This window comes from Protopterus annectens, chromosome 12.part0 (assembly GCF_019279795.1).
Source record: "Protopterus annectens isolate FY-2018-M chromosome 12.part0, PAN1.0, whole genome shotgun sequence".
NCBI classification, from domain to species: Eukaryota; Metazoa; Chordata; order Ceratodontiformes; family Protopteridae; genus Protopterus; species Protopterus annectens.
In genome coordinates this window covers 476,683,998-476,706,162 of record NC_056746.1, presented here as the reverse complement: position 1 = coordinate 476,706,162, position 22,165 = coordinate 476,683,998, and the positions used below count along the sequence as shown (strand labels likewise).

The 22,165-nt window shown below is 41.8% G+C and overlaps 1 protein-coding gene across 2 annotated transcripts in view; it reads right to left on the bottom strand.

The window, feature by feature from the left end:
- Positions 1-22,165, bottom strand: part of B9D1 (B9 domain containing 1) — a 540,262-nt gene that overhangs the window by 192,642 nt on the left and 325,455 nt on the right. The gene's annotated exons all lie outside the window — the stretch shown is intronic.

The window sequence follows — 22,165 nt, the reverse complement described above, 5'->3', positions numbered from 1 at the left end:
CTATCCTTTCCAGAAACAAGCAACTTATAACTGTACTTAGACCTAGCAAAAGAGCTGGCCATTGACATTACTCATATGCTATTGCAAAACTATGGCATGCCTTACCTACAACCAGCAGTGCCACAGATTTCTCTCAAGAATTTTAAGTTCTCACTAAAAAACTACTTTCTTAACTCTTGTATCTGCCCATGCTCTTTGGCAAAAAAGTTAAACTCCTCCTTTCTCCTTTAACTTTCCCTCTTCTACTTATTTTCTACTGTAATCTCATTTTCCTACCCTCCATTTCCCTATCTCATCCACCCCTCTCTCACCTTCCCCTTTATCATACGTACTTCTCACTACCAGACTTCTTTATCCCCTCTTCTTCCTTTATCCTACCTCTTCCTTTTACCTCCCTAACTATACCTACCTTACTATATCTCCCATTCTTCTCATCTTATAACCCTCCTACCTCTTCTCTCTCTTCCCCTGCCTACTACTAAGCCAAAATCGCAGTAAATCACTAAGAAGCTATTACTGATCTAAAAACAAAGCCCATATCACAATGCATGTATATATACAACATTTCACCCAATATGCCAACCATTTATCTAGCCAGTACTATTTAGTGATTTCTATTTTCTATGTTCTAATTTCTTATCCTTAAACTGTAAACAACTTAGCCTTCCAGATGTTTTATTTTTGTATACTGCATCAATTTCAATCTGAATTTATATATATGTCTCTATCAACTTAACTCTACTTTTTTGACTTTTAATTGTTAAAGTGTAAGCATAACTGTTGGAGCTTTTCTTCCCGGGCCTCCAATGAAAATTAGTTCCTGACCCAATCGGACTATCCTGGTCACCAACTGTCAATAAATAAAATAATATCTTCACTCCTCTCTCAGATGTGAAAAACTTGTATGTCTTACAGAAAACATTGTTAGCCTTAATAAAAAGTGTACTGGCTATCTTTAAATAAAAATAAATTATACACTGTTCTATTAGTAAATGCATTAAAGTATTTAGTTACCAAAAATCTGCTTTATCTTATTCACTTCCAATAATATGAAAGTTTATTTTTTTTTACTGAAATGCTTGCCCTTGTACCACTTAATTTTACATTTCTCTCCATAAACAATGACCAGACCTTTCGATTTATTGCCTTCACATTTAGCCAGCTTTATTTCCATGGAAATATAAGAGCAAAATGTAGAGCTGCCCTCAGCTCCAGATTTCTCAAATGACACTGAATATTTACTGCTTAAAGAAAACTGTTTATTACATTGTGGTCTCTCGGTTTTTTAAAACCCACTTGCATTCACAAAAACGTGTCATTAGATTGAACCAAGGGCATTAATCCAGAAATTCACATATGTAAAAGAAAAACAAAACAATTCTACATATTTATTCAGTGCACTTTTATACCCCATTCCCCATTTCAAAAACCCAAGATCACAGCCTATTGACTTAAAAGTGCTTTTGTCCAGCCTTTTTTCTCTTTTTACTTTGTAATGCTTACAAATCCACGGTGGTGCAGTGGTAGCGTTGTTGCCTCACAGCAAGAGGTTCTCCTGTTCAATTCTCGGCTGGAGTGCGGGGAGTGCCTTCTGTGTGGAGTCTGCATGTTCTCCCCGCGGTTGGATGGGCATTCGAAAGACATGCGTAAATGGGCGTGCCTTCGTCAAAGGTTGGATGTTGAGCTGGCACCTCGGCGTTCGTGAAAATCTACTGCCAATCATTAGCGGACCGGAGTTCCACTTTGGCGACCCCTAACCGGGAAAAGCCAAAAGACAAACAACAACAACTTTGTAATGCTTACAATTCTTAAAACTGAAAGAGAGAGAAAAGCACCTGTTTATTTCAGTATCTTTATCACATACAAGAATCACTAAAATACTTTATATAACATACAATTTATATCATAAAATGTTTTATACAAACACTGTTAAGAACAAAAATTGTTTTACTTAGTTACTTTTTCCCACTTTCTCCCTTTTTCCCCTTTTAGTGTCCTTCCAAACTTTAATGATGTGAAGTGGGGTATATGCCTCTCAGTCCCTCAACAAGTTTAACAAAGTGAACAAACATTCACTCTTTCTCTACCAGTTTTTCTTGCAAAGCCATATTTTATCAACTTGACTGATGGTTTATAGTCTCACATTTATTCACCAATTTCAGTGTTGCTGGACTTTTTCCTCCATCTCTCAACCCCAGACTCCAGTTCAAGTTCCAAGGTACTCTTCATTCATTTATTCACCTTCTGTGCAATTTTTTCTGTCAATCATGCATTTTCCTTTGGAATACTGGAAAAGACTTTCTATTTGTATTCCACTCTTAGCTTATCAATCAATAAATTACTTTGATCATCTAAGAAAAAAATATTCTGAAGATAGCTGGACACTGCAGCTTTGATCTCACACCTGCCTCTTGACATTCCCTCACTGCTAATAATTTTCCATAAACACTCTGCCGTTTCACATTTTTAATACTTTGCCCTTCTGCCATAGTTGTGTCAGGATCAACTCTTTCGACTGATATGATTGCATCTTTACTTATACAGGTCTTGTCTGCTTTCTCATGGCCAGGTGTGGAGCATACACATGATGTGCCCTTTCAGTTAATAAATCCTCCTGTGGAATACCAGTTTGGTTACTTACCTTTTTTTTTTTTTTTTATAAAATTAATACAGTCTGTTCCTTCCAGTTTCTCAGGTACAGCAGAAAATCTCATGTTTTCTCTGTGTCCAGTCCTCTACCTCTTACCATTTTTTGAAACAGGTCTTCTTGAGCAATCTCATACTCAGCCAGCTTTTTCTTCATTTTGACCTCTGATTTTAGCAGTTTTATCAAGTCATCTGAACCGCTGTTTAAAACTTTCATTCTTTACAGCGCTTTATTTCCGTTGATACACTCCTTCAATGTTTCATTTATTTTAATCAGCTCTGAGATTGTTTGACTTATTTTGTCCTCTAAATTACTGGAAGCCATCTCTTGTACCAAAACTGGACCTTTTTTGCTCAGCTGTAGGATTCTTCCCAGTCAGTGTATTCTCTTCGCCTTTTCTAGCTGAGTTTCTTTCAGTCTCTCTAAATTTCTTCTTTGTTGGCATCCATGTAATGTACTTATTAGCCTGTAACTGCAACTGAATTTTACTAAAACAGGCAGAATTATTAGCACTTAGCTATTATTTTTTTTTCACGCTGGGAGAGCTGAAATTAAGTTGTTAATCAGTGTGCTGCCCTCTTGATTGGAGCCGAAGTTGGAGAAAGTCTTGGTCAATTTTCGTGTTCTGTGTTAAGTTGAGCAGTACAGCTACTTTGTGCAACACTTTGTCTAGTACAGAGTATTCTCTTTTGCCTCAATGTATACAGATTACTTCAAGTTTTTTTTGTTTACTGGTTGCTTTATGAGTAAAAGATATTGTGCTTTAATGAATATAATTATACTCCCTAAGTACAACAACCCTTTTAAGTCTTTGTAATTCGTTCCCTTTACCACAATAGTACATTTAACAAGTTTAGAAAAAGTACAGTAACAAAGACTGACTCTAGTATTTAGTATTTTATTTTTATTTTCCATTTGTTAACCGGGATGGTCCAACTGGACGAGGTCCATTTTCAGTGGAGGTAGTTAAAAGTTCAGCAGTATGACACTCCATAAGCATGATTTCATGTACATCTGGCTGTCTAGGAGTAACAGTTTTTACAGGTACAATACTGTTACTATTTTTTGGATGCAGGCCTTTAAGGAGAATAACAATAATCATGCAGAATATTATATCCATAATGCAGCAGAAAGTATTCTATTAACTAAACAAACACAGGAATGGAGAAAGGAAATTCTGCCAATAGGGATAACTGCAATTAGGGATACAGACAATAGGCAAGAGGGGGCCAGCATTTAATGGAGAAAACTGGCACATGAACCAATGTATTGGGAGCAAATTGCTGGAAGGGAAAGATAACAGACTGGGAAAATGCAAAGAATTTATTTGGACTGTAGGTTAGAGATTGCTTTCCCCATAAGGGATTGATATCAGAGTATAGGCAAAGAGAAATAAATAGGATGGTCCTAAACAAAAGACCAGCACTGGTAGAGTTTTTAATAGAATCTAGAACAGAAGCTGCCATTGAAAAAGGAATAGTTAGTAGAGTATATAAAATATTGCATGGTAACTATAAGAATCAATTGGAGGAGGTTAGAAAGGATTGGGAAGAAGGACTGAATAAGCAATTCACAAAGAAACAATGGGAGGATATATGTATGTCTCCCAAATATGCAACAAAATCTAGAAGATTTAGGATTTTTTCAGAGAAATGCTTACATAGATATTTTTATATCCCAAGTAGACTTCAGAGAATTTTTCCTCAGGCAGACAGTAAATGTTGGAGATGTGAAGGGGAAGAAAGAGGTAATTGGGAACATAATTTCTGGGATTGCGGTGAGTTGGCTAAGAATTCCGTGTGGGATGCACTGTCGAGGTGTTGGGTGGGCAGACTGGTCTGACAAGGGATATGATTTTTCTGAGCTGTGATACAAAATCATAATTTGCTAGACATGGTAAGGCCCTGCTGTGTCTAAAAATGGTGGCTACTAAAAAAAGCAATTACTAGAAAATGGAAATCAAAATTTAAACCAACTATACTGGAAGTAGTAATGAATATAATAACAGAGATAAAACAACTGGAATTCAGATCTTCAGAAAAGGGTAGGAGCAATCTACATAGGAAAAATGGGAATTGTGGGAATAATACATACAAGGGAGGAATGAGGTCTAAAAGGCAGCAGGACTTAAATGAGGTATGTAATGTTTGAGTGAGAAAGATTGGGTAGATTATAAGTGCTGTATAATGTTTGCAACTGGGAGTGTGTCAATATGTTTATGATGTAAAATGCTTGCGACTATGATTGTTTCAATGTGGTTTGTTTTCATTTATATAAAAGTATGACTGCCTATGTAGTAAGTGATGGTTTAATAAAGATGTTCCTTGTTTAAAAAAGGAAGGAACTGAATAATTTATGCACTACTGCTTAGATTATATGATATATGGCAATATATGTGTAGTATAGTGTTTATGTTAATATAGTTTATTTTAATATGAATGTAAATTTGTCACAAGTGCTAATTCAATAAAGGTGTTTGAAAAAAAAATACTGTTACTATTAATTCTGCAACATTTTGCTATTTGCCCTTTTCTAGAACATTTAAATCAAACAACATCAGATGGTAACACACTTAGTTGATGACATACCATTATTCTTTGACGCTTGCAAGTCTGACCTGGAGTTTGCAATTTCAGTTAACAGCAAATGTTCTACTTAAACAATTAGTTTATCAAAAAACTTATAGGTTCATAGATTAATACTAGGCTAACTGCCCTTGGGGTACATTTTAAGGCTAGATAATTACCCCAGTGAGAATCAAACCCTGCACATGTCTTGTCTGTAAGTTAAACAACCCACATATCATGCCAACCTCCCAATCCATAAGTTATGATCACTCTGGAATACCTACTTTAAGTTGCACCTTTTTAAACTTATCTACAGGCAAGATTTCTAGAACTTTACTTACATTACCTACTAGAGGTTTCAGCCATAATTTCAAAATGCACATTAAATTAGTCACTTGGAATGTTGCCAGTCTGTCCACAGTGAATGTACATTTGTGAAACTAAATGGACTGATCCTCATGTGAAGCCCTTACCCTAGCCAGAATTTCTCAATTCATTTTCTGGCAGTTGCATGCATTAGTATCCTCAAGGTGCATGTAATCCTTTAAGTAGGTCCTATATTACTTTACATTTGCATGGACCAGGAACTTCCACTTCTCATGTATATGTCTCTCTGCAATCCAGGTTTAAAATAATGTTCTCCCTGCAATCCACGTTTAAAATAATGTAACAGCATTAATGGATGATGGTGATGGCTGGAGAAAAATGTTTTTAGTGGTACTTACTACCTGCTGGCTAGGCTATGGCCTTAGTGCTTCAACCAAGTGACCAAACCCTTGCAGTTGAGAGTAAACATAGCCATAACCTCCATCCTTTATATGAAATTTTACTTTACAACAATACAACATAGTAAAGTTTTTCTAACACATAAAAAATGTTGCTTATTTCAATTAGTTACATATAAAACTTATTTATGCTATGTTAGGCATAAAACGCATTTTGAAGTCCCGCCGCTAGTCTGACTCTCTACACACTAGCATTATATCAAATACTGAATAAATATAAACCGAGTCTCAGTACAAACATTTATTTCAAACATGTTGTGAAATGTTACTTGCTTCATTCAGTTGCATACAGCTGATTATGCCTCTCAGTGCTGTCATTAACAGCAGTCACATTATAATATGAAGTCTTCCATCAAATCAGATAACTACTAGAAAAAATTTAACTGGTGTGTATTCTCTGTGGAATAGTAGCAAACACTAATCAGAAACACCTGTTACAGGAATAAATGGGGTCTTATCCAGTAGCAGTTAAAATCACTGATAACCCTGGCTTTCTCTTCAAATGCCAACTCTGATCTATGTCTATATCCCATTTCCGTATGTAAATTATGTAACTAATTTGTGTATTTCTTGAAGGCGAACATGATGTCACTGTCCAGTGGTCACATTACTTTAGCAGCCAATCTACTAGTCATATACCTTCAATACCTCATGTACCCCTAAGGTTTACTCTGTACTGGTGACCTGGCTTCAGTAATAAGCCATTGATCTGCCCAATTCATTAATGCACAGGAGGAAGGGGTTCTAGACAAGAAAATATATAAAGCTAGCTTAATTCCAAGAGATACAGACTTTTAAAGCTATGGGAAAGTAAAAATTACAGTTTCTCTATCAGCTTCTCACTAATGTAATGACATATAATCCCCTTACCCTGAATTTAAAGTTTGAGCTTTCAGTATTGTATACTTCCACGTTATGAATATGGTCATGATATGAATATGGTACGGACGAATGTGAAAAAATTTAATGTTTTTCAGCATTTTGCTTTTATCTTATATTTTAGGGCATTCAAATGCAAACACTTTTTGATCTAGAATATCTGAAGAACGAAGAAGATCATGCACACTGAAAATAAGATGGTCAATAAAAATCTACTGCAAACTACCAGTATACATCTAGACCTGCCCATGATTTCCTATATAATGAAAGATGGTCTGCTTTAGACCCAAATAATACAGGGTAACCCCTAAGTTGTTTAAATGTCTCTCTTAAATCCTTGAAACAAGACACTGCAAGTATACTGTGAACAGATTTGTATTTCATCTGCCAACATGACAACAAAGGAATTTATGCCTCTTAATCATAGGGAGCATGCTATATGTCATAGCTCCTCTCAGGAGGCTATAAAATATTCATTTAAAATGCTTAAATTACTGACATCTCCATACTACACATCCCAGTGGGTAGTGTTACCATATATTGTTAAATTTATAGACTCCATCATGTAATGCCGTTTATTACCTTGCTTTTACTAGACCTCTTTCCCTACTTGTCTGATCCATTATTACTTAGGATTCACTCTGGCAATGAGCTCTTCCTTAATACATAGATTTCTTCTTTGGATTTACTGCAGCAGATTACAGGTCTTATCTTAAAAGAACAGCCGCAGGTCTTTGACTGTTGAATGCTCACTTGTGTGATGATTGTTCAGTTAATTAGATTTCCTTTGACATAAGCTTGGTGTATATATCATGAATAGGGAAAGTGCTGCTCTAAAACATCACTTGGCAGTTCTCTCTCTTTCCCCCAGAGCAAGCTTTCAGTTGATATATTGCTAAAATTACCCAAAGTCCCAAATGCAGTTCATATATCTTTAAAGGACAACTTTATGTGTGGGTTAATGGAACAGCCATGGGAAGAACATGAACCTTTAATGTCAATCTGTATGCTATGAATAATAAAGTAAACAGATTTCTATGAGGAGAGAGCCAACTGCCTGGCTGTTTCCTAGACAGTCATTTCAAAATGTACCACGTATTTATGTGATGGTGTAATGACATACCTGTGAATCCAAACAATATTAAAACTGTTAGTTTATGTGATGGCTTTATATCGTGCTTATGTTTAGCAAATGCATATTTTTCTTGACAATTGAATATATGTATTCTCTTAAACAAGGAGAACCAGAATTAAGACTGAACAACCAAATATACACACCTCATAGTTATAGGTGGAAACGTACGAGTTCCAGCACATATACACTTAATCCTTCATTACCATTAGAGCAACAGATGTGAACTTCTGTCTTAGCCTGATAGAATGAACAGAGGGGCTGTTCAATGTATCAGCCTTGCTGACATACCCTGAGAAGTCCTCTGCTGTTAACAGCTAATTGTGAGCTTAGTCACTATTTGAATCATCTCAGTCTAGGCTTCTGAAATGGGCACTGCTTACAATATGTTGTTTTGCTACTGAAGTTCCTAAGCTAGCACATTCTTGCTCACTCTTTGCCAATACTAGTTGGGGCTTTCAATCTGCAGCTTCATTTTGCATCTCTTTGCTTAATTCAGAACACCAAATACCCATCATTCTATCTGAAGATAACAAGTATGTGAGCAAACATCATTTACCCTGATCCTTAAAAAGGTACTCTGCAGTGGGTAAAATTAGAATTCTGTTATGTACCTACCATAACGTTCCATGTTAGTTGTCTTCTCTCGCCTTCTTTCTTGCTGGATGGGTTCGGAGCCGAACCTCGGCTCCGACTCGGCACTTGTTAAGCTTGAGAGTCACTTTTACCAGCTCGAGGCAGCCCCATATCCCATGATGCAAGGCAGTAATTACCCAGATCTCGTTTGGTATCTAGAGGAAAAACTGCCTATAAAAACTTTCCACTAAGGAAAGAGAAACACTAACCTAAAAAGGCTGTAATGGAAACCAGGTAATCAAGGACAAGAACTATCTGGTGTCCAAGGAAGAAGAATCTTCCAGAGAAAAAGGGGAGATCAAGGTCTGTCCAGGCTAGGGGGACAGGAGGGAGGGACGCAAGAAAGAAGGCGAGAGAAGACAACTAACATGGAACGTTATGGTAGGTACATAACTTCTAAATGTTAAGTTGTCAATCTCACCTTCATTCTTGCTGGATGGGACCGTCCTAGCACCTCTATCCTGGGTGGCTCAATGGAACAGACTCTTGAGAACAGTGGAACCAAAGCTTGCCCTGTCCCTGGAGGCCAAATCCAATTTGTAATGGGAAACGAAGGTATGAGGAGAGGCCCAAGTGGCTGCTGCACAAATAGTATCTAAGGGTAGTCTAGCCTGAAAGGCTGTAGAAGTGGCTAGACGTCTTGTGGAATGAGCTTTAGGTTTTGAGTTCAGCTGTTTGCCCCTAAGCTGATAAATGTCAGAAATGATGGAGGATGCCCATCTAGATAAGGTCACTTTAGAAACAGGGAGACCTTTTTTATTTTCAGCATAAGACAGGAAGAGCTGATTGGACTTCCTAAATTGCTTTGTTCTGTCCAAGTAATATCTAAGTTGGCGATGAACATCTAGGTAATGCAATTTTTGTTCCGCCCTGTTAGAATAATTTGGAAAAAATACAGGGAGATCAATGGATTGGTTTAAATTTGTCTTAGAAGCAACCTTGGGCAAAAAAGATGGGTTGGTTCTCAAGGATACTCTGTCTTTGTGGAAGACCAAATAAGGGGGACGAACACAGAGGGCATGAAGTTCAGATACTCTTCTAGCCGAGGTAATAGCGACTAGAAAAAGTGTCTTCCAAGAAAGAAACTTTAATGAACATGAAGCAGCCGGTTCGAAAGGGGGAAGTATCAAGGATGTCAGCACTAAGTACCACTGTGGTGGAGGATCTCTAACAGGGGGGTTTAAGAAGGAACACTCCTTTGAGAAAGGCTTTACAAAGTTTGTGGGACATAATGTTGTGGTCTGCAAAGCCAACATGGAAGTTCGAGATTGCAGCCAACTGAACTTTGACTGTGGAATACGAAGAACCTGAGTGAAAAATTTCCGCAAGGAAATCTAAGACCGACTGAATAGGGGCAGTAAAGGGGTCTATGTTCTTAGATTTTGCCCAAAAAGAGAAGCATTTCCACTTGCTAGAATAAATCCTCCTGGTAGAGGACTTAAGAGAAGCTACTATGATATCTCTAACGGGGTTAGAGATCATAGGAAGCCTGGCTAAGGAAGGAAGTGGAGCAACCAAGCTGTGAGGTTGAGGGAAGGAACGGACCCGGTGCAGTTGACCCGACTGGTGGGTCAGAAGATCTGGACCTGGGTCCAGATGCCAAGGCCGCACCAAAAGATGGCGATGAAGGAACGGGAACCAAATTTGTCGAGGCCAGTAAGGGGCAATGAGAATCATTTTGGCTCTCAAGACGGTAGCTTTCTGGAGTACTTGTGGTATCAAAGGAAAGGGAGGAAAGGCATAAAGAAGTCCCCGGGGCCAATCTTGGGTAAGAGCGTCTCTGGGGGGATGGCCCGGAAGTGGAAAGAGAGAGAAGAAGTCTGGGCATTTGCTGTTTTGGGGTGTAGCAAAAAGATCGCAGCATGGGCGGCCCCACTTCTGAAAAATCTCCTCCACAATGGATTGCTTGAGAGACCACTCGTGAGGCATGAGAATAGCTCTGCTCAATCTGTCCACTATTATGTTGGTTTTCCCGGGGATATGCGTTGCTACCAGAAACCAATGAGAGGAGATCGCCCATTGCCAAAGTCTGAGAGCTTCTCGACACAAGGGATAGGACTTGGTTCCACCCTGCTTGTTGATGTACCACACGACGGACATGTTGTCCGTGTGAACTGCAATAGTCCCTAAAGGGAGAAAGTCGTTGAGGGCTTGCAACGTTAAAAGCACTGCTCTCATCTCTAGGACATTTATGTGCAGGTGGTATTCGAACGGTTGCCACGTGCCATGAACCATCCTGCCCTGATAATGTCCCCCCCACCCGATCAGGGAGGCATCCGAAGTGACCGTGGCTACCGGGGCCGGGGGAAGAAATGGTCTGCCCTGATGAACTAGAGGAGAGGAAATCCACCAGGATAGATGGTTCTTGCAGGTTTGTATCACCAGAATCATGTGACGCATGGGAAGCTGCTGGAAGGACCATTGGGTGAACAACATCCATTGTAGGAGACGCAAGTGTTATGGCAGCTGCCATGAGGCTCAACACTTTCAGGACCAACCTGCCTTGCGCCCTTTTGCTGGATAGGATGATCCGAACGTGGTTTTGGATATCTAGGATTCTCTGACTTGTTAGGTTTGCTGACATCCTAGTAGTGTCTAGATTTGCGCCTATAAAGGTAATAGATTGGCAGAGTGACAAGGAAGACTTTTCGAAGTTGACTGAAATTCCTAAGTGACCGCAGAGACGTAGAGTGTAATCTCTGGCTTGGAGAAGTTGATGCCTGGTGGTGGCTGAGAGGAGCCAGTCGTCGAGATACGGAAACACCTGGAATCCTTGACGTCTCAGGTGAGCCGTGACCACTGCCATGCATTTGGTGAACACTCTGGGGGCTGTAGTGAGGCCAAAGGGCAGGGCTCTGAATTGAAAATGACTGGTCCCCAGCCGAAAGCGGAGAAAACTTCTGGAGCGTCTGTGAATCTTTATATGATAGTATGCATCCTGAAGGTCTATGGAGCACATCCAGTTGTCTTTGCCCAGAAAGGGCAAAATCGATTGAAGTGTGACCATCCGAAATCTTGTCTTTTTGACAGAATTGTTGAGCCTACTGAGGTCTAATATTGGTCTCCAGTCTCCCGTCTTTTTGGGGACCAAAAAGAACCTTGAGTAGATTCCGGACTCTAAATGATCTTTTGGTACTGGCTGGATGGCCCTTTTCTTTAGAAGCTTTGACACCTCTGATTTTGCAATTTCCCTTAGACCGGGTGGTACGTCTGGAAGGGAACCTCTTTGAGGGAAGGGGCTTTCCTCGAAAGGAATCTTGTAACCCTCGGATATGATCGACTGTACCCATTTGTCTTGAGAGAGGGAAAGCCAGGCTTCTGGGTACAGCAACAATCTTCCCCCGACTGCCTCCAAGGGTGGGCAGTCGGGCAACACCTCAGGGATGCTGGAAGGGCTTGTCAGAGAGAGGCTCTCGGAGCCCTGGTTCTGCGGACCCCCTCTGCCCCTAGGGTGGCATCTATTGTTATTACCCCCTCCGGTGTGACTCCCTGAGATTTTCGGAACCACATCTTCCCCCCCTTCTGACCTTTGGGATAAGGCCTGGAAGGGGTGGAGAAACGGACTCCTACAGCAGAAAGAGTCTTGCCGTCTTGCTCACACCTGGTCAAAGTGTCCTTCACCTGAGGGCCAAACAATGTTGACCCATCAAAGGGAGAGTTTGTGAAGGACGCCTTAAAGGGGTCTGCAAAATTACAGAGCCGCATCCAGGACTAACGTCTGAGAGCCACTCCTGTGCCTGCAGCTCTACTTGCCCCATCGGCTGCATAAGAAATAAGCCGCATGGAGGAGTTGGTTATGGAATTAAGGATTCCTAGCTGAGAAGCAATCTTTTCCTGAGCTCCTGCTGCTGAAGGATCCTGTACTACTTCACCTAATTCTTTAAGGATGTCCCTTTGAAGTCTGGTGAAGTGACATAAATAATTCAGCGAACGCATAGCAAAGGTCGCTGAAACATCCGCTTGCCATACCTGTCCATGGTCCTAGACTCCTTGTTAGGAGGATGGACTGGTACGGAAGGATCTGCAAGTTCCTTCTTGGTGGCGGCCGCCACCACCATGGCATCAACCGGGACACCTTTAGTAAGAAACTGCTTTTCAGTGGGGGCCATAATAAATTTTGAAGATCTCCTGGGGACTGGTTCCACCGAATCAGGAGATGCCCACGCCTTTCGAGCTATGACCTCCATGAGAGGGTCGAAAGGCGGAGACACCCAGGAGGTGGAGGGTCGAGATCCAAAAGCCTCCAAGTATACCGATTCATCCTCGGAGGGGTTAATGGAGGGCCAGTTCCCCCTCTGTTTCAGGAGCTCAAGGATGTCTGAAAAGGAGACATCCTCAGAGGGGGATCTTGGAGACCCCTCCGATTCATCCAAATCGGTATCCGATGTTGTAGACTCAGGGGAGTCTAAGTGCTTCCTCTTGCAGGTCCTCTTACGCGGGGGTTCACCTGAAGGATCAGGAGAAACCTCGGAAGAGGAAGTTCTTCCCAATGGGGAGACCTGGGGCGATGGATCTCTGGGTCCGGGAGCAAGAGAGCGGGAAGAGGTATCTACAGGCACCGTAGAGGGAGGAGCTAAAGGAACCGACTGCTGACTGAGCTCAGGGGCTAGCACACTCCTCATCACCTCGAAGGCTCCCCTCCCAGGGAGGGCCGAGAGATCCCGCTCCGAAGAAACAGGGATCCCTGGTCCCACCGAGAGGGAAGGCTCTGAAGCAGATGTCAGGGCCGAGCTCACCAAGGCTGAAGCCCCGAGAGGGAGAGCGGGGTCGGACAAGAGTCCGATGCCACTCGCCCCCTTGGAACCGACCAGGGAAGCCCGACGCCCGGATCCCTCCAAGGAAGGTCTCAAGGAGGAGATAGGAGTCGAGGACGACAGAGCCGAAAGGTGTGGTATCGGCTCCGAAGCAGCAACAGTCACGGTACCAATAATCTCCGGCTCCGAACTCTGTAGGAGAGTCGAAGGAGGAATCTCAGGAGGGTGTAGAATAGCGGTCGTCTGTTGAGACGGGCTATGGAGCATTTGGGATAGTGCCTGTGATTTTAATAGCCTACTCACCACTCTCTCTAAATCATGGTCTGATAGCCTGGAAGACCTCGATGATCGGCTCCGATGGCTCCACTCCGAAAGCAGGGGGGAGGCTGGAGCCGAGTGTATAGATTCCAAAGAAGGAGATCTAGACCTCTTTTTGGACGGAGCCATCGGAGCCGAAGAAACCTCGGCTCCAGGCGGAGCCGACAACTTGTCGGCTCTGAGTGGAGGCAAAGATATCTCGGCTCCAGCCGGAGCCGAGACATGCTTCGATGCTAGGGTGTCGGCTCCAGCCAGAGCCGACACAGCTGCCGAAGCCAGGGTATCGGAGCCGAACGGCGCCGATACTGAAGCTTCCACTAAGGAAAGATCGGCTCCGGACGGAGCCGATGTCGACTCCGGCGGAGTCGGAACCAAGACCACTGACTTGGACACCGAAGCCTGGGTCTTGGAAGGCTTGGAGGGCTTCCCGGAGCCGACCTTTGCCGGGGAGCTCTCAGGCTTAAGGAGACCCCTGAGGATCAATTTATTTCTACGTTCCTGCAGGACTCTCTGGCTAAAGGAATGACAGATAGCACAGGAGTCCTGCAGGTGTAGGGGTCCCAGGCAATAAATACAAGAAGTGTGACCGTCTGTCAGAGACATCTTCTGACAGCACGAGTCACACTTCTTGAAACCTGAGACCCTAGTATCTTTGGACATGCCTGAGTCCTAAATACACACACACTCAGACAGAAAAACACTAAAACAAAGTTAGAAGTGTAAGACACAGCTGTAATACACAACAACACCCACACCTAGGAAATCCTGACAGGAACTGTAAGGGAGGGTAAGGCCTAAGGCCCAAAGCTCTAAAACTTAAGAATAAGGGGTTGAAGAAAAAGGGTATGGAGCTAAGTGAATAAGGATTCACAAAAAATACTATAAAGAATAAAATTTTAGGGAATTGGATCTAAATATCCTCACAAATAACAATATAAAATCACTTACCAGGAGCTGGTAAAAAAGATGACCTCATTAGCGAAGCGGCAAACGAGATCTGGGTAATTACCGCCTTGCATCATGGGATATGGGGCTGCCTCGAGCTGGTAAAAGTGACTCTCGAGCTTAGCAAGTGCCGAGTCGGAGCCGAGGTTCGGCTCCGAACCCATCCAGCAAGAATGAAGGCGAGATTGACAACTTAACATCATTTGTTCTAATCCATCTTGTGGCCACTAATGTAGATCTACAAAAATACTGATTTCCTACAGCTACAGGGAGCATGTACTATCTAGCTCATACATATCATCCTTGTACTGGATTTAAGGAGCATAAGTATCAGTAGTTCCCCTTTCTTTCTTGTCCTGGTACCTTGGTGCCATCTAACCTCACTGGCTACCCCACAGACCCATTTGTTCCACTGGAGAAGAGCCATTTGAGCAAGAAGTTTGTTAGGGCTGAGACTCAAACATGTCATCACTATGGTCTCATCTTCCCCGCAGGAGACAGGGTTTTTTTCTTGAAGTCTCATAGTGTCCAAGGGTCAGTTGTGCAAAGGACCTATGTGAGGCACACTCATGCCTCTGTCTGTGATTCACTCAATGGCTCAACAACTCCCCTTAAGCCATCTTCATGCAATCCCCCATCTCCATTGAGGAATCCTTCTTGGAACATGTGCTCCACTCTCCAATGTGAGTAAGGTGAGCAAATACAGCCTTGTCAACCACTCATACCAGTTCCTCTAGTAAACTGGGCTGCTAATCAAACCCTGGATACCAGGGATGCAGTCTGGGCTTTTCCCCCCTCTGCCAATGGGGCTGCCACTTCTTAGTTCTTGATCACAACCCAAATCAGGTTCCACCAATAAAAACTAGTAAAACTGTACCAATGTCACTTTGGTTGTGGTGACAGCTTGAAATGACATCCCAAATGAAGATGGAGGGTAACAGTTAGGTACTCACTGCGAGACATCCTCTAAAGATCAGCTGATTTGATAAGCATTGTCATTTATATTTTACTTTAAAGGGTATCCTGTAGTGGGTATAACCCCTGCACAGAATTTCATGCATTATGTACCCTAAGAAAAAAGGCAGAAAGAATCTGACAGGCCAAAGAAAGGGCTTTGAAGTACTAAACTGACAGCTGCTCTGCTTCTGGAGAGACTTCCCAGTATATAGTACTTTGTAAATGCATGCAACCACTGGGGCAGTTCAACATTTTTAAAATGAGGAACTAGGAAGTCAAACCAGCATAACAGACCACTGGGGTTCCATCTCAGATCTGTCAGGGCCTAGTCACAATACAAATGCCATGCAGTAACTAGAGGCAAATGGGATCATGCAAAAGAGCATGAATACCTTGAGAAAGAAAGACCCTCTGAACTCGGTATGTGTATTCTCCTTCAAGGAGAAACCAACTATAGTTTGGCATTATAACTTGTAGAGTAACAGAGGAAACAGTCCTCAGCATTCCTCACTATGTCTTCTTACAAAAAAAAAAAAAAAAAAACTGAAAAAATGCTGTCAGCTGAAAAATACAGCTAATAAGGTTTTGTCATTTAAAGGCAGTCACAAAGCCTCTGCAGTCCATCTACTGGTACAGCTGCTACACAACTGCTTCTCCTCTGATCTTCTGGCTTTACTGCTTTCTCCAAATCTCCTGTACCATTTCCTTTTCAGCAGTAAGTTTCAAGGTTGAAACAGACAGTTTATTTTCACACCTACTTTAATGTGATCTGACAGCCATTCCAATTTTGTCATTTCAGCTACAGCTGCTCCAATAATTCAAAAAATCTTAATGATCCAAATCATGTCCTCATTCCATTCTTTCCTTCACAGTGTATATGTGGCCCAGCTTCCTTACTTCCCTAAGCTTCTTGCTTTTCCACCACAGTGTCCTTCATTGCAAACCCTCCCATGATACAGTAGACCACATACTTGCACGCCACCACCAAGGTAAGCCAAGATGAACATCATTTTATTACAGATGTATTATGCCACTTCATCCCTTACTGCCTTTTTAATTCTGCTCCACCCCATACATCAGCTTCTCATCTTCCTCCTCTCATCTCTCAATATCCTTCAGCACCCACACTTTATACAGTCACATGACTTTTTTCATCCTCATTCTTCTCTTTCTGATCTCCTATGTTATGAGTAAGGCACAGAACCACCATTATGTACATGTTATTGTGAGTCAAAGCAAAGCAAGACAAAGTCACTGTCCCAATAATTATGTTCAGTCACAGAGCAGCCAGTCTTACCATGCTATGGTGAGTCGTATCACAACAGTCAGTGTCATAGGTTCACAGGTGTTTACTAGACTAACAACCACAAAGGCCTTTTTAAGCCTAGCCATGCATCCCAAATATCTGACTAGTTCTGATACTCTTGATAAATGTAAGCATGGGCCTGGGAGATGAACCATTTACAGGTTACGTGTGTCCATTAGAGACATAGGTACCAAACCAGGGATGAATTTCAAGTTTCCTATCCAACTGTTCAAATTGCACTTGAATTAGATTAGGGAGGAACTCTGCTTCACATGGATGGGAAGCCTGTTCCTTAGATAAGGTAGTCTCTGGATTACATACCTGTCTCTTCAGCAGGTCCTATTTATATCACAGGCAAGGTTTAAGTCTTTAGAATGGGTAATTCTGGTGCTGCTTGTTTTGTGGATATGCAGGAGGGCCATCAGGGGGGGGGGGGTCTGACAATGCTCTATATGCCAGGCATAGATCTCCCCTCAAACGCCTGTAGGAGACAGAGTACAGGGATAGGACCTTGAGGTGGTCTGCATAGGACATTTTACTTATGCCCTATATTCTTTTAGTGAGGAACCTCTGTGGACATTCCAATTGTTGGATATGCTTGGTTAGGGGGTCTATATTACGACATTGAAATGTCATAATATCGAACATCTAAACATCGACACATATTCATTGAAACACATTTACGCAAATCGATGAATACTTACAGTGCAAAGAAACACTTGCCCCACAATCCAGCGTAACCAACCTAAAACAAATCCACCCATGTGGGGGGCTTCTCCCCCACACCCCCCACAAACTAAATATACCAACTCCAAGATCGCACTACAGCAGAGAAAACGGCAACATTATATAGTTGGCCAACTACATCTTTACCCTGGAAGTATTCATCACATTGCGTAAATGTATTTCGATGAATACGGGTCGACCATTTGGTGTTCGATATTACGACATTTCAATGTCGTAATATAGATCCTGGTTAGGTACATACCAAAGGGTGCATTGTACTCAATGATTGGCTGACAAATGCCAAATACAGTGTCCCTACATTATGCTAAGTCACACAGCATCCAAGGTTGACATGTTATGGTGAGTTACAGTAGAGCCAATAGGAGCCACTGTCCTCACATTATGATGAGTGATATCATGCCCATCGTCTCCATGCTATGAACAGTCACTATAGATCATAGTCACCATTCCTACACTACTGTTTGCTACACCAAAAAACAGACACTGTTCCAATGGTGCTCTACATTATATCACCATGACGGCATGAGGCAAGCCTATGCAATCTGACCTTAAAAGTGAACTTTACATTTTATCTTGACCTGCATCTTCATTTCCCTCAATACTCCTTCACCACTTGTTTCTTGCCCTCTTGAATTTCTCCAAGGATTATCCCTCCACCATCCATTACAGCAGTCTATTTCATGGGTCACCACCATCTTCATGAAGCACATTTGGAGAACAGGGGAGTAGTTAGGCCCTACCATCTCCTGCCTGTGCCTCCTCCTGCACTGCTCTCATGTTACTACAGTCCACACCACAACACAGTCACTGTCCATTTGTTACTGTGGGTTACACAACAGCACAGTCACTGCCCATGTGTTATAGTGAGACATGTTACAGCACAGTCACTGCCCATGTGTTATGATGAGTCACATTATGCTACAGTCACTGTCCCCACATTACACTGCTCCACAACTTGGCACTGTTCCTGTATGCATGCAGCTGAGGACTGCCACATAGCACAATCACTGTTCATGAGTTGCAGAGAGTCACATTCCAGCATAGTCACTGTTCTCATGTTACTGTAGTCCACACTACAACATAGTCACTACCTGCTTGTTACTGTGGGTTACACAACAGCACAATCTCTGCCCATGTGTTATAGTGAGTCACATTACAGCACAGTCACTGTCCATGTGTCATGGTGAGTCACATTGGAGCACATTTTCCATTTGTTACTGTGAGATTCATTACAGTACAGTCACTGCTTGCATGTTACAGTGGATTACATTACAGGACAGTCACTGTCCCCACATCATAGTGTTCCACAGGTACTGTCTGTTTGTTAATGGGGTTGCACCACAGCATACTGTCCCACTTTTACAGCAAGTTGCACTACAACACAATCACCTTATGCTTGTTAATATTAGTTACACTACAGTGCAGTTACTGCTCCAGTGTTGCAGTGAGTCACATCATAGCACAGTCACTGACTGGTTGCTACAAATGGTTACACCATGGCACAGTCATTTTCCATTATTTATGGTGGTTTGCCTTACAGCAAGGCCACTTTCAGGCAATATCTCCAATGCCTTTGATAATTTTTCACTTAGTCAACAGCTTTCTATTTTGAGTGCATATGGCTTTGGTCCTATTTTTGTTAATGTTATTACTTCTATTTTCTATTCTACTAATTTGGTCCTTGATGTTAATGACTGGGTGGGGATAGAATATTCATGAGAAATGGCATGTGACATGGGCATTCCCTCGATAGTTGCTGGTTCACTCTAGTTCTCTATGCTGTTGTTGTGTGCCAGGACGTGCATATCATGTCCTGTGTTCAGCGACTACTGTCTCTTCCTGGGGTGTCACTTCCACTTTAATGGGCCTAAACAGATGACCTTACCATATATGCAGAGGAAGGTGAGATCCTCTCTGTTACTTGTACCTCCTTGCAGTCACTTCTGATAGTTGATGGCCAGAGATTTAATTATGCTAAATGTGTGGGTTTATGGTGACTTGCTGTCATGGGTGGTATTTCATAGGTTCATAGGTGTGTACTAAGCTAATGGCCCTGGAGCCTTTACAAGCCTAACCCATAGGATTACCCTGGCATCGTGCCACCCGACCTTTGTTCCCAGTGCTTCTGTCGAGTAGAGCCACTGGAGTGATCCTTGGAGTGAATTTTTATTTCCCATCCACTCATCAAGATATCTCTTGAAGAGGGCCAGTGAGGCACTCCACTTGACATGTATGGGAAGTCTAATCTATAGCATGGGTAGTCCTGGGTTATGAACCTGTCCCTCCAGCTTGTTCAGTTGATTGTGGTAATGAGGTTGAGGTCTCTGGAGCATGTAGTGCAGAGGGATTGGGATTTCTTTAGATGTAGCATTTCTAACAGAGCTGGTCAGACATGGCTTTGTATGCCAAGTAGAGATCACCTCTAAGTAGGTGATATGAGACAGAATAGTTGGATTTTTTTTGAGTCTGTCCATATAGGACAAGTGTTTAAGGCCTAGGATCCTCTTTCTTCCTCTATCAGCACTATGGTCCTTAACTTCCTTTTGGTTCCTCAACGTTTGTACAGTCTTTTTAGGATGAACTCCTTCATAAGGCCACACTTAAGGTGGCGTTTTCCTTTTCTAGGCAGTTCTATTTAGTAGATACTTGTCTGTTACCAGTTTTTGCTTATATGGCTAATGTGCATTTGTAGCCCCATTTCAGGAATTTTTTATTGGTTAATTTAGTCCTTCATCCCATTCATACAGCTATTATTTATAATACTTCAGACTGCGGGGTCTTAATTTACTTCATCCTGTTTTTCTGTCCACCCTTTTTTGTGTGCTGTTACATGTTAAAAAATAAATCTACTTCCCCAATGGGTATGTTGCTATTGCCCAGTTTTCCTCATTTTTGGGAGAAATTTAAAGGGGTTGTTAGGATGAGGCATTTCCTGATTTCCAATTCAGGTTGCTTTCATAGAAAAATTCTCTTCAGGCTTTACCTGACACACAATTGTGTACAAGCAACTCATGACTCAATGTTTTTTGCAAGACAGTTATGTTTGTCAGACTGTCCATGGGAAACCAGGTCTAGAATTGCACTGTTTATGGGCACTCCGCACTCCTGAACTTTTTGATTCTGTGTGGAGATTATCACATTATAACCTGCCAGTTAACACCCACTGAAATACTACAGTGCAGGCACAATATTGTCCTTGGCCCAGTTGTGCTTCTTTGATAATGAAGGAGCATGTTTTTTTTTTTCTTTTGTAAAAGGATTTTCTTTTCTTTTTGGAAGGGTAATGAATGCCAATATCAGTTCCCTGTTCTTTTTCTCCTTATTACTGCAAAGTTATTTTATAGGGTGTGTGCGCTTCTTAAGAATAACATAGGTAAACGGATGGACTTTATTCTACGTGGTGCAATGTGACACATAGGGGAAGTCTCATTTGGGTACTTTTTGTTTAGTAAACAATTTTTCTAACCAGATGATGGTCCACAAAAAAAACTACATAAAGCAATGCATGAGATGATTGTGTACAACCTGGAACTAGTGTTCTTTTTGGTATTGGATAGCTAATTAACTACCCAGATTTCTGCTTAGAGTTGTGGGTTTATGCACTCTACGAGTTTTGGACAGCATTCATTTCTTGCCATGCACATTATCTTTATGTGCTTCCCCCTTTGGCTTCCAAATATCAGGACACTCCTTAGCAGAAACCAGCCCATTTTCCCCTCATGTGACAGCCATCTGGAAGGGCTGCCATCCAGGCAGTTTTTGGGATGCTTGGTTGGGATGCTTGGTGTCCTTGCTGGCATTCTGGCAATGACAAAATATGTTTTCTACAGTTTAATTTGCAGCCAGTCAGTCATACAACTCCCACCACTGCTCCACCGTCAGATATTTAAACTGCCTTGAGTTACCTCACAAGTAAACCCAAATCCTCCTTGCTCATAAAATGATATACAAATCCTCATCCTGGCCAGCAGCCAGCACCATTTTTAACCATTACCTCCCTAATCACCCTCTTTGCTCATCTAGGAAACACTTCCTTAAAATCCATAAACCAAAATAAAAATATTTGTCACTGCCTATATTCCTACTCAGTAGCCAAGGTCTGGAACAGTATTCCTACAGATATTAGAGCAATGCCATCTAGTCATATATTCAAACAATCTCTAAAGAGATTTCTCTTTAACTCCTGGATCTGTACATGTCTTACCCCAGGTTGACATACTCATTCCTTCTTCTTCCTTTCTCTCCCCTCTCTTCCTTCCTTCTCCATTCTTCTTTCTCTTGCACTTTGCCCCTTTGCTTTCCTCCCTTCTCTTATTAGCCAAAGCTCCAGTTACTTCTCTGATACCTCCCTACTTTAACTCCCATTTCCTAATCTCTCCCAACTGCAAAATCTCTCACTTTTTTTTCTTAGTCTTTTGCCCATATTTAAAATGCTTACTATCTTTACTATTGGTTATCACTACTGACTGTACTTTACTAGGTGTTCAGTATC